Source organism: Lycium barbarum, chromosome 9 (assembly GCF_019175385.1).
Source record: "Lycium barbarum isolate Lr01 chromosome 9, ASM1917538v2, whole genome shotgun sequence".
NCBI classification, from domain to species: Eukaryota; Viridiplantae; Streptophyta; class Magnoliopsida; order Solanales; family Solanaceae; genus Lycium; species Lycium barbarum.
In genome coordinates this window covers 12,180,260-12,197,085 of record NC_083345.1, presented here as the reverse complement: position 1 = coordinate 12,197,085, position 16,826 = coordinate 12,180,260, and positions in this window count along the sequence as shown.

The following is a 16,826-nucleotide window of genomic DNA, read 5'->3' as shown; positions in this document are numbered from 1 at the left end:
GGTAGGGAAATAATATTAAATTTGTATTTTGGGCCATTAATTTGGCTGAAAATTGTTGATCCTTCCTCCGCTATTTGAATTATTTTTGGGCATCTAGTTTAATAACTGGTATAATATATATTATGTAAATATAATAAATAATTAATATGTAGAAAAATAAATATTTTGCAAAGTGTTGTCTTGTAATTAATTTAACGATTCGAAACCCGAAAAATGAAACGATGACTAACCGTTTAAAATCTGTGATAAAGTAATACTTATAATGTTAAAAAATAAAAGTAGCGAAAATAATAGTAGTGAAAATAAAGTATTTAGCTCGTCAGTAAATTTAGAAACCCGGGTAAATTAAATAGGAGAGGGACAAAATTGGGTGTCAACACCAGTTTCCTTAGTGTTGCATACATCATTAGCATTGACTGATCCATGGCTTCCACCTCTTTGATCAGCTTCAGGAGTACCTGAGACAATATCTGCCACTCTATGTTCTGCTTCAAGTGTAGTAATCTGAGAATCTGGTTTCTCTGCACCTTTAGGGGACTATCAGCATCTTCTTCTTCATCAACTTGTTTTATTTGATTCATCAACTCCTTCTTTCCATTTGAGATCTCAATGGCTTCATTTGATACTTTTGGAAAGACTCTATCTTTATCTTCATCATTTGGAGCCCTGTCATTTCCTTAGGAATTTGACTCATCGAAGATCACGTGCACATTTTCCTCTACACATTGGGTCCTTTTGTTGTAGACTTTGTATGCTTTGTTTTGGGATGAGTAACCAAGGAAGATATCTTCATAACTTTTAGCATCAAACTTTTCCAGGTCTTCCCTGCCGTTGTTTAGGACAAAATATTTGCAGCCAAATGCTCGTAAGTATGTCAGCTTGGACTTTCTTCCATTTAACAGATCATAAGGAGTCTTTTCAAGCAGAGACCTGATCATGCATTTGTTTAGTACATGACAGGCTGTGTTGACGACACACCACGCTATTAACATTGTTCAGGCCATATCTTCAAGAGTTCTATTTTTCCGCTCCACAAAGCTATTTTGTTAAGGTGTTCTAGGGGCAGAAAAGTTGTGAATGATACCATTTTCAGTACAAAGCTCTTCAAAGTTAGTATTTTCAAATTCAGTACCTTGATCAGATCTAATACTCGCAATGTGAATACCAAGTTTTACTTGGATCTGTTTTACTAAGGCATAAAACACATGGAATGTTTCATCCTTGCTTTTCAAGAACAAAATCCATGTAAATTTTGAAATGGTCATCCACAATCAGAAAAATGTATTTCTTTCCTCCTCTGCTCGGTATTCTCATCGGTCCACACATATACCTGTGAAGAAGTTCGAGTGGCCTTAAGGTACTTACTTCTTTCTTTGGTTTGAAGGAAGATCTCACTTGTTTCCCTTTTATGCAAGAGTCACAAGTCTTGTGATCTTTAAATTTTGCTTTTGGTAGTCCACGTACCAGGTCATTCACAACAAGTTTGTTTAGTAATGAAAAACTTGCATGCCTCAATTGTTTGTGCCAAAGCTCAGAGTCATCCTCCATTGCACTTAGACAGGACAGGTCATTTTCATTTTGAGAGCTAAAGTCTATAACATATACATTCTTGAATCGTTTATCCATCAGCACCACTTCACCAGTTATGAATTTATGACTGTGCAAGAGCATGATAGGAACTTTACTTCATTCCCTTTGTCACAGATTTGGGACATACTTAACAAGCTATATTTTAGAACATTTACATAGTACACATTTTCAATAGCATGAGAAAGTGTCTTTCCAACTTTACCCACTCTAAGAATGTACCCCTTTTTGCCATTTCCAAAGGGCACACTCTCACCTTGAAAGGCTTTGAGTGAAAGAAAATCATCTTTTTTACCGGTCATGTGCTTTAAGCAGCCACGATCCATGTATCATCTTTGACCGCCTCCGTTCACCTCAGCCTTATTTTGTTCATCGTTACTATCTGCATCTGACTTGGCCATGAGTGCAAGGATTGACTCATATTCAAAGTGATCTAGGACCCTCTTTGCTAGAGCGACCGGACTTCTTGCTGGTGTTTCCAATTCTTTTAACCATCCTTTGGAATCTGGGAGTGAGATATTCTATGTTTAGTTCATCATCGCCTGATGCACACCATCTGCAATACTTTCCACTAGCCTCTGGTGGTCTTGTAATCGATTGTCCTTCCTCTAAGCTTGGTGGAGCAATCATTTGAACACCTCTTTCTAGGTGTTAACCTTTTACAAGGCACCTGCTCTGATTCCAATTGATAAAACCTATGCGTCTGCAAACAATATATGAAGGTACCTGGTTGTCTATCGGTTCCCTCAGACAATGCAGTAAGTAAATAACATAGATATTCACGTGGAAAAATCCTGGCTCAAGGGATTAAAAATCATGACCTATCACGTAGGATTTCAACTCCACTACATTGAGCAACTTCATATTACAACTTATTCTAACCTAGGAATTAAACCCTTAATCTCTTACCCTTACAATAACCCTATTGTAAGCTACACACTATGACTAACTTTTGCCACGCACTCAACTAAGTTTGACTACCTCTGGCCAAACCAACACCTTGACTAACTCTAGCCAAGGGTACTACTCAATAGATTGAATAGGAACTGTCTACAAAAAACTACTGAGATATTAAGCTACCTACAACAACTTCTTTAGAGAAGAGTTGGTTTACAAGTTAAAGAACATAAACAAATCTTAAAACAAACTAAGAGACGTTGATATCTTTAGTTGTTGGGATCTGGTCCTTCAATTTGTGGTCAGCTTTGTTTTGAACACTTAGAGAATCTCGTGACGGCTGCACTTTAAAATGATTCGAGGTTTTCCAAGTGATACTTAATGCGTTGTAACAGGCTGTATATATATATATATATATATATATATATATATATATATATATATTTGGGAGCATGTGGGATGAGATAGAGACCACTCATCCCACATTTGACTTAAAGCACGACCACAGCAGCTTTGCTGTACTTGTGTGCTGTGACCAGTGCAGCTTTACAGCTATTACTGTTGACCGTACAATGTACAGAGAGAACACATAGTAGACCAGGTCCCTCTCGGGTTATCCAACTGTTTGACAAAATCATCAAAACATAGAATGTAACACAACTAATCAGGTTCCAATCCCCTCCCCCATTCTCCCCTACCCCCATGCAATAATTAAAAAAAAAGATTTAACCAAATTTTGGCTCGATCTATTTCCATATTTATTAAAGTTGAAAATTGAAACTCAATAAAAAAAATTCAGTTCATTTCATTTTTTTTTCGTTTCAGTGCAATATGATTATTTCAAAGTTTTTTTCCGGATAGCTTTCTTAAGTACTGTTGTTTAACTTTTAACTCTTGCTAAGAAAAATTGTGCATATATAAATTTCCATCAGGACTTCTCCACCTTTTCCTCATTCTTCTTTTTCCAATAATTTAAAAAACACAGAACTAAAATTGAAAAAGAATGAGATATGTGATGTAGAAAATTGAAGACTTATTGCTTATTTGTGATTTTGTGGTTGGACATGAGTGGGTTCAAATGAATTTAAGTTGTCTATTCCTAATTAATGATTCAGATTAATTTGTTGAAGAAAATTGAAAACGACCATTGTTGGGTTTTGTTGAACTTGAAAAAATTTGTTGAAGAAGTGGGTTTATTAATTTTTGAATGTTGGGCTTGAATGATGAATCTTACTTTTGAAAATTGTTGGGATAGGTATTAGAAGCTTGGATATCAAATTCGGAAAAGGCTCAAAACATGTCATCAAACTATCGAAAATGACTCATTTATGTCACTTATCAATAGTTTGGCTCATTTATGCCATCGTCGTTACCAAAATGCTCATCCATGCCATTTTTCATCAACGTCGGCTTACAATATCAGATATGACATGTGGTCTCCAATTAGATGTTCACGTTGTTTAATTAAACCAACCCAATTATAAATTCGAAATGAATAAAAAGTTAAACCCGTACACCCAACCCACCCAAATTTCTTTTGACCCGCAACAATAATCTTATTTCCCTCTCCCTAATTCATTATACGATTAAAAAAATAGACTCCTCTTAGAGTTTTTTTTTAATCATATAATGAATGAGGGAGAGGAAAATACGATTATGGTTGCGGGTTAAAAGAAATTTGGGTAGGTCAGGTGTATGGGTCAGATTTTTTTATTAACTTGGGATTTAAAATTGGGCTGGTTGAATTAAACAACGTGGACCTGTAATTGGAGGCCACATGTCACATCTGGTATTGTAAAATTGGTGTTAATGAAAAATTGCATGAACGAATCATTTTGATAACGACGATGGCATAAACAAGCCAAACTATTGATGAGTGGCATAAATGAGCCATTTCCGATAGTTCGATGACATATTTAAGCCTTTTCCGTATCAAATTTGAAGTCATTTGAATTTGATTTGGATCAATTTTGAAGCAAAACGTGTCGGTGAAAATGGAAATGCGTCGGGATTTGTGGCTAAATTCTAGCAATTGGTCATAATTTGGCTACAAATTCTGGTGGTTCGTCATGATTTGCGACAAGTTTTGCCTATAATTTGAAATCCGTTCGATTTTGTGGCAGACTCTGGTGTTCCATCAGATTCTGGTGGCGAATTTGTTCTGATTTTTGGCCAAATTCTAGCGATCTGTGAGAAGCCAAAAATCCTAGTGATCCGTCATGATTAGTGACAAGACCAAGCTTTTCCCATAAATTAATTCTGGTGTCCTAGGCATAGAGGAACCACACCAATCCATCCCAAACTTGGTCGTTGAACTCTATTGCAGTGACGATATTGTAGGGGAGGTCCTGCGAAAAAATAGCTCGACGCCAGGATGGCAAAAAGCTTAACATCTCTCATTCTTTTTACTTTTTCAATATGAAAACGAAAAAAAAAACTGTGAGGATTTGTGGCCACATTCTGACAATTCATCACGATTTGGATGGTGAATCTGTTAGAATTTGTGAACAAGGCAAGTTTTATTGATAGATTTGAAAATATGGCTATTTGTCAGGATATTTGCTTGTCGAGAATCTATTTTTGCAAAATTACTATCGTGTTAGATCAAAACTTAAATGGTGACACTAATACAACTCCAATGTAGTTGGGCTTGATCCGATCTAAATTGGGTCTATGAAATAATATAACTTCAAAATTATAGAATTGTGCAATTAACTAATATTATTATTATTATTATTATTATTATTATTATTATTATTATTATTATTATAAACAAAACTAATTACATAATTTCGAAAAAAATATAATATAGCATGAAAATCATTTACACCGTTACACCCCGCACTTTCAGAGCATGAGCATGCCATGTACTTCACCGTAGTAATGGAGTATCGGAGACGTCCTATGAAGTTTTTGTCACGACCCAACCCCGTAGGCCGTGACTAGTGTCCGAGCTGGACACTCGTATACGTACCTGTTAGCTATAAACAACCCGAAACTAAACATAATATGGAAACTTGTAAAACAAAACGTCATCTCAGAACTGTCACATGTATATACATCAAGGTAACCTGTCTCCTGAGGAGTCACAATCAATCAAGCATGACATAATACGCAAGCCGGCAAGGCTGCCACTACATACAGGAACATCCCAAAATATATAGGCAAGCCGACAAGGCTGCTACTACGTACAACATCCCAATATATATATATATATATATATATATATATATATATGCAAGCCGACAAGGCTGTCACTACGTATGGGAACGTCCCAAATATAAGTCATGCTAACACAGCCGAACAACATTCGTACACAACCCACACATATGTCTACAGACCTCTAAGAACATCAACAGTGACATATGACGGGACAGGGCCCCGCCGTACCCCTGGATAAACATATATATACATCAAAAGGATCTGTACCAAAAGTCGAGGCTCCGGAACAATGGAGCACTCCAAGACAGCTGAGTAGAAGTCCTAAGCTGGAGGATCACCAAAGCGAGTATCTGCACCTGCGGGCATGAAACGCAGCTCCCCGAAAAAAGGGGGTCAGTACGAGATATGTACTGAGTATATAAAGCATGAAATGCATTAAGGAAGATCATAACTGAAGTAGAGATTCCAGGAGACAAGTATGATAATCGAGAAATCACTGTACCTGTGCCTTACGAAACAAAATCGTGCATATCATTATCATTTACCATACCCGGCCCATTATGGGACTCGGTGAATAAAGTCGTGTACACGTATACCATACCCGGCCCATCATGGGACTCGGTGCCATAATCATATCATCATATCATCATATACATATACCGTACCCGGCTCTCTAGTGAGGGACTCGGTGAACAATGAGTGAAACTGTGCACGAATACATACCCAGCCCAGGACTTGGTGAATGATATATTAACAACATGCACGAGTAGAATATCATGAGCAACCATATGCAACTAAATTATCATCTGAGACTCAATAGAATAAGTAGAATAACTAACACTCGAGTATCAAAGGCGATAGTCATGTTTAGTACCCTTTAAATGTCACTATGGACTATATCAAATAGAGCCTCAGGAATCATAGACATGTACCAAGATAATATGAAATAGCTTATGGAAGTCAAGGACATTAGTCATCGTAGAGTCTCTAAGAATAGGAGCTTATACATACCGACTACTATCCAATGTATAGAAGACTTGAGAGGCAATAACTCAATTACCTTAAGAGTTCTAACATCAAGAAGTGAATAAGAATCATGAATCACACTCGAAACTTGTGAATAGAATCACCCCAAAGCTCATATCATACGTCACTTATATCTAAGACATACCAAAAGAAAGAAGGGATAGCTTTACATACCTGTTAAAGGTTAATCGTAACCAAGTTCGCTTCGTCGCCCCTTTAGCCTATTTTAATATGAAAGTAACGCTATTGTTAGTAAACTATACTTTCTAGCTTATAAATCTGTAACCAATCCCTTATAAGAATCATTCTTTAATTCATACTTTCTTGATTAGGATTTTTATTAGCTAAGAACTTAACGGAAATCGGGCAGCATTTCCCCTATATGACTCGCCTAACTCGAACTTCCAATTAATCTCCTGTTATCACAGCAATACCAACAACGACAGTAATAGAGATATTCATATAAATCCTTACAATCCAGCCCATAAACAACTCAATAACCTTTCTTAATCCTTTTCCAATCCAAATCATTAACATTTAAGATCATACGCCAAACAGACCAACATACACTTTATATACGATACGTTATACACTTCTTCCTTCCAAATTCAGAAGCCATATCAATGACAACAACACAAACAACAACATATGACATAAACCACACTTTTAATCTTCTCAACTCAACAATTCCATATAACAACTACAACTCCTAATGTCAACGAATTCATGCAATTTCTTACTTCCAATTTCATCTAATCCAATTTTAATCCTTCCATTACAACACCATTAATCAAATTATACGATAAAATGAGAAAGTCTTACCTTAATTTAATCGGAGCAAATTCTACACTCACTTGCACCAATTTCACTATTTCTTCTTCCTCAACTCAATACCCAATGTTGCTCTCACCTTCTTGGACTCGCAATTCACCTTGGAACTTAATCAAAATAACAAAACAAAATCTTTTTTTTTTCAACCATGGCTGGCCGAGAGCAGCAGCCATGGCTATGTTTTTTTTTTTTTGTTTTCTCTTAAGCTTCAATTTGCAATAATGAAAGTGAATGCTAACTTTGGTCACCAACTTGACTATTAATATGAATTCTAGTGGCCTTACACGTGCCCCCCCCCCCCCCCCCCATGGTGAATCATCACTTTGATACATTTGATTTTTTTTTATTAAAGAATCAGGTGGGGCCCACTTCAATAATATTTAGCTAACCTAATTAATTTTAATTAATCAATAATACCTACTTAATAATCTAATCATAGTTAATTAGTCCCTAATCTCCAATAATATTTCTATACTAATTGAAATTTATAAGCAATTCGTGTACTAATTAAAATTTGAGAATTAGAAGTTCCTATCTCATATCCAAAAATAATCTCGTCCTTAACTTATGTCGATTAGCTTGCGAATAATTCGACGTATAAAAATACGGGGTATACTATATAAGGGTTAAAACCCCAATTTTTCTCCATAATAATTCTCCCAAATGTTCTAGAGATCATCCACCATATGAGAGCATGCACACAACATAAAAGTGAGGATTTTGAGTAATTTCAACTGACAGAGTATTAATCGAGGTCCAGGTAACGTGTAGTCGCGATTATAGTTTTGTCTTGCGTTGGAATTCACTTGAATTCAAAGTAAATATTAAATATATTGTTGCTCTAGCAAGAATAAGGTATGAATCTCTCCTTGTTAATATTAATTTCAGTTTATTTACGGAGATAAAGTTATTAAATAGTCGTATAATAAGTTGGATAGTTGAGAAACTTGGAAAACATCATGTGGGATGTTTTATGGAGCCTATTGGTGTTGATAATGTTGTTTTGATATTGGTATTATTGTTGGTCATTGGATTTTGATTTCGGGCTAGGCATATAAACAGGGGAGATGCTGCCTGAATTTCGGCAGATTCTAAATGGATTTAAGTTGAAGGCTTAAGATAAGCATGTGACAATGAGCCTAACAATAGTATGAATGGTTTGCATGTATATTTACGAGCTTGGAAGGATATGTCACACCCCATTTTAACCCGGGAGGTCAAAATTTAGAAGTATGACGTATTGGAGATTCCTGTTTTGTTGTTTATTTAAGGAGTCGCCACCTAATTATTTACGGTGAATTAGGGCACCTAAAGTTTATTAAAGTAGTTATCTAAAGTTGATATTATTGTAAAGTCTACGAAACCAAAAGATTCTAGGTAAGGGTTCAATTAGTCTAAAGGGAAGGTATTAGGCATCCTTTAAGACCCATTAACAATGGTTAACCGACCGGACTTATGCTATTTAATTAAGCTAAGTGCAAATGATAGTATTATAAAACATTCAAGAAAATATCTTTAACGTATTGCTAAAGTTTTAGATGGAAGTAAAATGTTATTTTAAAAGTAAAAAAAAAAAAAAAATTATAGAAAAGTAATGATTTAATGAAAAGAGTTTAATTATAAATGAACCCAAAAGAAATGGAATGTTCATACGTATTCTGAATACGAATTGTGCCAACTAGCAAATTAAAATGTATTTGTAAAGTTATTGCAAGATTTATATTAATGTTTTTTAACAAATATGTATTTCAAATGTTCTAAAGATAAAGGAATAAATATTGATTCTTTTAACTCAAGTCATGCTATTTAAAAATTACTCCAAGTAAATGTTATAGATACTATGTAAGTAATTTAAAACATAACTAGAAGTGAATGTGATTTTTGTGAAATTAACTACCCACAACTAAACTAAAACCCTTAATGTTACTAAAGTTTAATTAACAAGCACGAATGTTAGTCATACAATACATGTTAAATACATACAAAATAAAAATAGAGGAGTAGATATAATGAGAATGGGCTCGTCCCATTTAGACTGTTGCAATCTGTTTGCAACTGGGCTTTGGCCCAGTAACAATTTATATGTGTTGTTGCGGACTGCCTGATACTGTATGGCATATGGGCCTCGACCCAATATCATTTCTTGCACAGTTGCGGATTGGATGACTCGAGAAATACGTTGGGCTTTAGCCCAACACCGAATATGGAAAGTGGCGAGTCCCTCGGACTTATATGCGAGATGATCATGCATAAAATGAAAAGAAGGATTAGTATACGATCGATGAATGACGTCAAACATATAAGATATAAATTCAAATAAAATCCACCGACCGTATATATTTTATGTATATTTGAAGTATATCTCGTATATGCATTGGTATACAGCCCCACTATCTTAACAATATTGAAGCATTTATAACATTAAGGCACACAAATCTGCCCAGCAGTGGTAGTGACATTGCAAGAGAAATTACATAAGATCTAAGGCAAACGGCATCTGCATAGCGGGGGCAGTGAGCAATATTAACTACAAAACAGGCTTAGAGGATAGCAGCTACTAACATCGATATTGAACTTCACCCAATTGGCCACGAACACTTAAGACATAGCAAAACAGGGCGATATTCGAATGTAGGCAGAACCAACAGTGTAATGTTTGTCATACATAGACGTACATAAAGCTTGGACAGATGCAACAACACATAATATTCAGAGCATACCTGGTCTATGGATGCTACTGAAAAAATCATAAGTTGCTAACATATACATTTAGGCATTTAAGAACAGCAAGGAAGCTGGGGACAAATACATATATAAACTGCATAACTGTGGTCAGTACCAATGCACTATAGACCATTATATATTGCAAATGAGCTCACTAGCACATAAAACTCAGACGTTTAATAGCAGAGTGCGAGCAGTCCTAAGTGTACAAGAGAGAGATGCAGGAGGAGACGACAATGCAAAACTATTGGATGCATAAAGATGGCGCGAGAAATGGTTCTTTCAGTTAAAATTAATGAAGTGATAACAGTATGTGGAAATATGCAGAATTCATATGAAAGCAGGCGAAGAAAGAGGCAACAAACAGTAGTGGCAGAATGAGTACAGGAGATTGATCTATTTGGGCTGTTAGCAAGGCAAGGCACAAGTAGCCATTATAACATGTAAATTGGCAAAAAAGTTTGAGAGTATAATATGATCTTAAGGTCCAAGATAAACTGTAACAATCAAAACAACAAAATCACAGACAGCTCCTACTATCGCGACACAGCTCAAAACATATGTAGAATGAAAAACACTATTTTGTATTCCAACAACACACATAGATCTTTTATAATATTGCTTAGGCAGAATTTTAATTCAGCAGAACCAAATTAGCTACTGAAAACCAGCAATCCCACAATAATATGTCAAACACAATCAACATGTATTTCCTCAGAACAAACATATGCATATTAGGACTGTTGGACATCCATTTGTATTTTAAAAGGATGCTTCAGAACCATTGAGGCCAAAACAGGCCTGTACCCTGTTGAGATAGATTTAACAAAGTTCCACTCGTATTATAACTTGAAATCTGGATATACGTTAAAAGGCTATTGTTATACCCCATTTTAACCGGGTTAGAAGCGGAGTACAACATATTGGTGATTCCTATTCTGTTTTGTTTATTTTAAGGAGTCGCCACCTAATTAATTTTAACGGTGAATTAGGACACCTAGATATTAACTAAGGTAAACTTAAAACTAAACCTTTGTTAATGGTCTACTTAACCAGTGTGATTCTAGGTAAGGGTTCTATATTATCCTAAAGGGAAGGGGTTAGGCATCCTTTAGAATCCGTTAACTTACGGTTATCCGACCAAACTTAGGTTAATTAATCAATGTTGGGTATGATATTTAAATTTTAAGAGAATAGCTTGTGCAAACAAGACTTGTAAAAATATAACAATTGGTGCAAAAGAAGATTTTAAATGTCATTTTATAAAGAAAAGGACTTCAAATAATAATGTTGTTAAAAATGGGATTAGTAATTCGCGTAAGAGGAGATTTTAGAATGCTATTTGAAAAAAAGTTTATGAATGTTGCTAAGGTTCTTGAAATAAAATGCTAATAAAACCTATGGGAAAGAATATAATAATTTGTATAAAAGGAGACTTCAAGTGCCATAAAATTTATAAATATTATTAAGGCTTTAAATAGAAGTGCTATTTAGAATGAAATTTGTAAAAAATATAATAATTCGCATAAAAAAAAGAAGAAACTGCAAATGCCATTTGAAAATAAACTTATAAATGTTGCAAAGATTTTTAAATGATGATGCTATTAAAAATAAAATTCGCATGAAATGTATAGGCAAAAGAAAGTGCGGGTTTGCGTAATGCTTTAACAAACATTTGAAACAAACTGAAACGATGATATATTGATTGACTTTGCGTTTTAGAAGTACAAAATATTCTTTAATTCCTATTTACATGTTAGTGATATTTCAAAAATTCCAATAAAATATGAATCCTTTGCCTCAAGATATGAAATTAGGCTGTTTGCAAATCAGTTATTTTAAATAAGATAAATATTAGATGCTTATAAATAATTTTGACATAAAAGAGAAGAATAGATTTATGGGATTGATTAGTCTTTTATCTAACTACCCCTTACTAAACTATCCCTACTAATTTCCAATAATTCACCGAAAAGCTAAGGGAGAAAAAAACGAAATGAGAACAAGTGTTTGTCAAATAATATACAAATTAAGGCATAAGATAAGGCAGAGGTATAAAAATCAAATGGGCAGCCCATTTGGGCCGCTGATCTGCTGCTATTGGGCTTTTGCCCCAGTTTTACTGTTGCAGTTGCTGCTACTGTTCCAATTTATTGTAGGGGGGAGGCCACGGCCTGTTGCTGCTGTGTGGATTGGACTCGAGAAAAGAGTAATGTTTCGTTGGGCTTTAGCCCAACATCGAATGCGGAAGAAGACGAGTCCGAGGGGACTCGTATGCGATGGTCATGCATAAAAAAAAAGAAACGAAAAGAAAACGGATTAGGATACCATTAGATGAATAGGATCAATATGTAAAATACACACTCGAAGCAGACCATGTATATGCTGTGTATAATCGAGTATACCTCTTGTATACACATATGCTATTAAATACAACATGCTTGCACTATAAGAATCTAAAGATTGAGCAAATAGCAATACAGCAGGCCTTACAGATTTAATCATGTACTCCTAAATCTTTCACGGGGCGGTTTGAGGAAGAAGGCAGTAATTCAACACTCCCGAAGGTATTTATACATATATACTAAACATGGTGAACTTAAGCTTAGTACAAAAGGGCAGCTGGTTCCTTATAACTGAACAAGATGGAATAGACTAAACTAAAAATAAGGACTTGACAACTACGGACTGAACGTGATAAAACTATTATTTCACGAAAACAGGGAAGCTAAAAAAAAAACATTAGGCTTGCTACAGCAAAGGCAGTAAAAATCAGACCTGCTTTCACTGAAACGGAGATACACAATATATAGATTAAATATATTGGCAACATACACCGCGTACCAAATCTAAGCGTGGCATATTGCAAAATACCTACTGAATCTAGGAAGGGCATTTATAGTGACCATTCGCACTGTCCAGTTCCATTTCCACATTAACAAGGCAACATATTAGTATTTATAGCCCCGTATCATCATTGCCAGTGGCTTGTAATTCCAGAAAAAGTTATTTCAGCATTCATTAAAGCCTAGACAGCCTCTAATTCCACAAACCTGACTGACTGGTACCATTTAAGAAGGGTTGATCATGTTTTAGAGGAATGCTTGCATATGGGGAATCGTATAGAGAAAAATAGCTGTTTTAGAAATAAAAATAAAAAAAGATGATCTTTATGTCTTCAAATCTCCAACTTGAGCTAAAAGAGGTTTCAACAGGTTCAGATTTTACAACACTACATTCAAACCATTTAAGGTCACTGTTTTGCTCAAACTAACTAGGAACTATATCTAACGCAATACAACTTAAATGACATGCCCAGATGAAAAAGGAAGTAGAGAAACTGGGCTTAAAACAACAAACAATATCTTGACCATGTCATTATTTCAACTCAACTGCCCAAACCTTATGCAAAGCAATTTTAAATTAACCCAAAAGACTGAATAAAAATATAAACATGCTTGATTATACCAACTGACGTCAACACTGATTCACCCATAACAGTGGTATTTGGCAAAAATACTCATATTTGCGAATGGACAGATTTACAGACACAGGGATGGGATGCCAGGTTCAAATACATCTAGACAACATATAAGCCAGACTCCACATAGAAGAGGGGAAAAGAAAAGGCAAAGCTCTTTCTAAAGATAGTGAACAAATCCAGGGCAGTTCAGCCTACTTCTAGACTTATCAAGATTAATAGTGAGAATCAGGACAATCTGGACAACTAGTGTTAGCAGCTTCAAGCCCATTTTGATGTCATTTCACACTTAGCCAAGTTTGTAAGACCTTTTTCCATTGGTTAGACACACTGAATGGTGAGCAAAGACTTGCAAAGTATAAATTCAACTAACAAAGACAATTTCAAACAGATTTACAGTGCTTAATACAAGTTGCCATCCCATAATATAGCAACTCAGTCAAACTGCATATAAATACCCTCCCAAGGTAAGCAAGTTAAAAGCTAATCCCATAAACATAGTTAGTTAGACAAATTAGGTCACTATGCCTGTTTAGATTAAGGAAGAAAAAATGTGATAGTGTGTTATGGCCAACATCCCAAATTATATCTCAACAGGTTCAAGATTATAAAGCATTATAGTTTCAAATTTCAGCACTCCTCAATAACAGGTTTATGTCTTATGTCCTTTAGTCCATTTTACTCAAATAAGCAACAAGCTAAAGACAGGTTGATTACACTGTTATGCCTAACCAACTGAATTCGATCATGCCTAGGCCTTATTACGTAATAATCGACCAACTATTCTTACCATAATAGCATGTTGGCACAGGACACACATTTAAACTAGACGAATCATATTCATATAATGCCCAAAGACCTACTTAAAATGGACCAGGTTATGCTAAACAGACTAAATCTCTTAAGTCCACTGAACAACAAATGCAACCAATCATAAAGCGTATGAAACTAAACCCAAACGAGAAAGTAACTGCCAGAAAATAAACTGAACCAAACAGGGGACTAATTAACACAAATGGTGCCTAATAAACTTAACAAAACAGGAAACCAAACATTCTAACACATGCGCGGATATTCAGACTATGTACGCAAATCCAATAAAAAGCAATATTTGGACTAGCACCGAACCACTAAATCGAAAAATAAAATGAAGACAAGAAAGGGGAAGAAGAATCACCTGCTTCGGATGCAGCGAATTGAGATTTTGAATCTTCGATCTACGCTCGAATTCTCAAGATACCAGGATCCCTTTTAAGTGCGATTTTCGTCTATAATGAAGTCGAACCTTCGTTTCTAAGGTTTCGACTCACTTAAACGGAACGAAAACGGAAACAGAGAAATTAAGATAAAAAAAAGATGGACTCGATAGAAATTCTATGGCTGAAAACTTCTTAGTTTTGGAGGTTCGATGTTTGAAACTTCTTCTATCTCCTTTTTTTCCCCTTCTCCTTGTTGTTGTTTTCGTCCTTTATAGGTTTTTGTTTTCGTCGTCTTGTACTGAAAAAAAGGGGAAGGAGGAGCGGGAGAGAGAGGAAAGTGGGGGACAAGGGTGAGTGGGAAACGGAGAAGACGGAGGGAACAAGGGAGAGTGGGAGCGGCGGCGAGAGGCGGGAAAGGGAGAAGAGAGGAGACGAAGGAGAAGGGGAGAGGAAAGGTGAGAGCGGCGGAAAAATGAGGGAAAAGAAATGAAGGGAAACCCTAGGGTTTCCCTTATTTTTGTCTTGGTGATTCCTATTCTGTTTTGTTTATTTTAAGGAGTCGCCACCTAATTAATTTTAACGGTGAATTAGGACACCTAGATATTAACTAAGGTAAAGTTAAAACTAAACCTTTGTTAATGGTCTACTTAACCAGTGTGATTCTAGGTAAGGGTTCTATATTATCCTAAAGGGAAGGGGTTAGGCATCCTTTAGAATCCGTTAACTTACGGTTATCCGACCAAACTTAGGTTAATTAATCAATGTTGGGTATGATATTTAAATTTTAAGAGAATAGCTTGTGCAAACAAGACTTGTAAAAATATAACAATTGGTGCAAAAGAAGATTTTAAATGTCATTTTATAAAGAAAAGGACTTCAAATAATAATGTTGTTAAAAATGGGATTAGTAATTCGCGTAAGAGGAGATTTTAGAATGCTATTTGAAAAAAAGTTTATGAATGTTGCTAAGGTTCTTGAAATAAAATGCTAATAAAACCTATGGGAAAGAATATAATAATTTGTATAAAAGGAGACTTCAAGTGCCATAAAATTTATAAATATTATTAAGGCTTTAAATAGAAGTGCTATTTAGAATGAAATTTGTAAAAAAATATAATAATTCGCATAAAAAAAAGAAGAAACTGCAAATGCCATTTGAAAATAAACTTATAAATGTTGCAAAGATTTTTAAATGATGATGCTATTAAAAATAAAATTCGCATGAAATGTATAGGCAAAAGAAAGTGCGGGTTTGCGTAATGCTTTAACAAACATTTGAAACAAACTGAAACGATGATATATTGATTGACTTTGCGTTTTAGAAGTACAAAATATTCTTTAATTCCTATTTACATGTTAGTGATATTTCAAAAATTCCAATAAAATATGAATCCTTTGCCTCAAGATATGAAATTAGGCTGTTTGCAAATCAGTTATTTTAAATAAGATAAATATTAGATGCTTATAAATAATTTTGACATAAAAGAGAAGAATAGATTTATGGGATTGATTAGTCTTTTATCTAACTACCCCTTACTAAACTATCCCTACTAATTTCCAATAATTCACCGAAAAGCTAAGGGAGAAAAAAACGAAATGAGAACAAGTGTTTGTCAAATAATATACAAATTAAGGCATAAGATAAGGCAGAGGTATAAAAATCAAATGGGCAGCCCATTTGGGCCGCTGATCTGCTGCTATTGGGCTTTTGCCCCAGTTTTACTGTTGCAGTTGCTGCTACTGTTCCAATTTATTGTAGGGGGGAGGCCACGGCCTGTTGCTGCTGTGTGGATTGGACTCGAGAAAAGAGTAATGTTTCGTTGGGCTTTAGCCCAACATCGAATGCGGAAGAAGACGAGTCCGAGGGGACTCGTATGCGATGGTCATGCATAAAAAAAAAGAAACGAAAAGAAAACGGA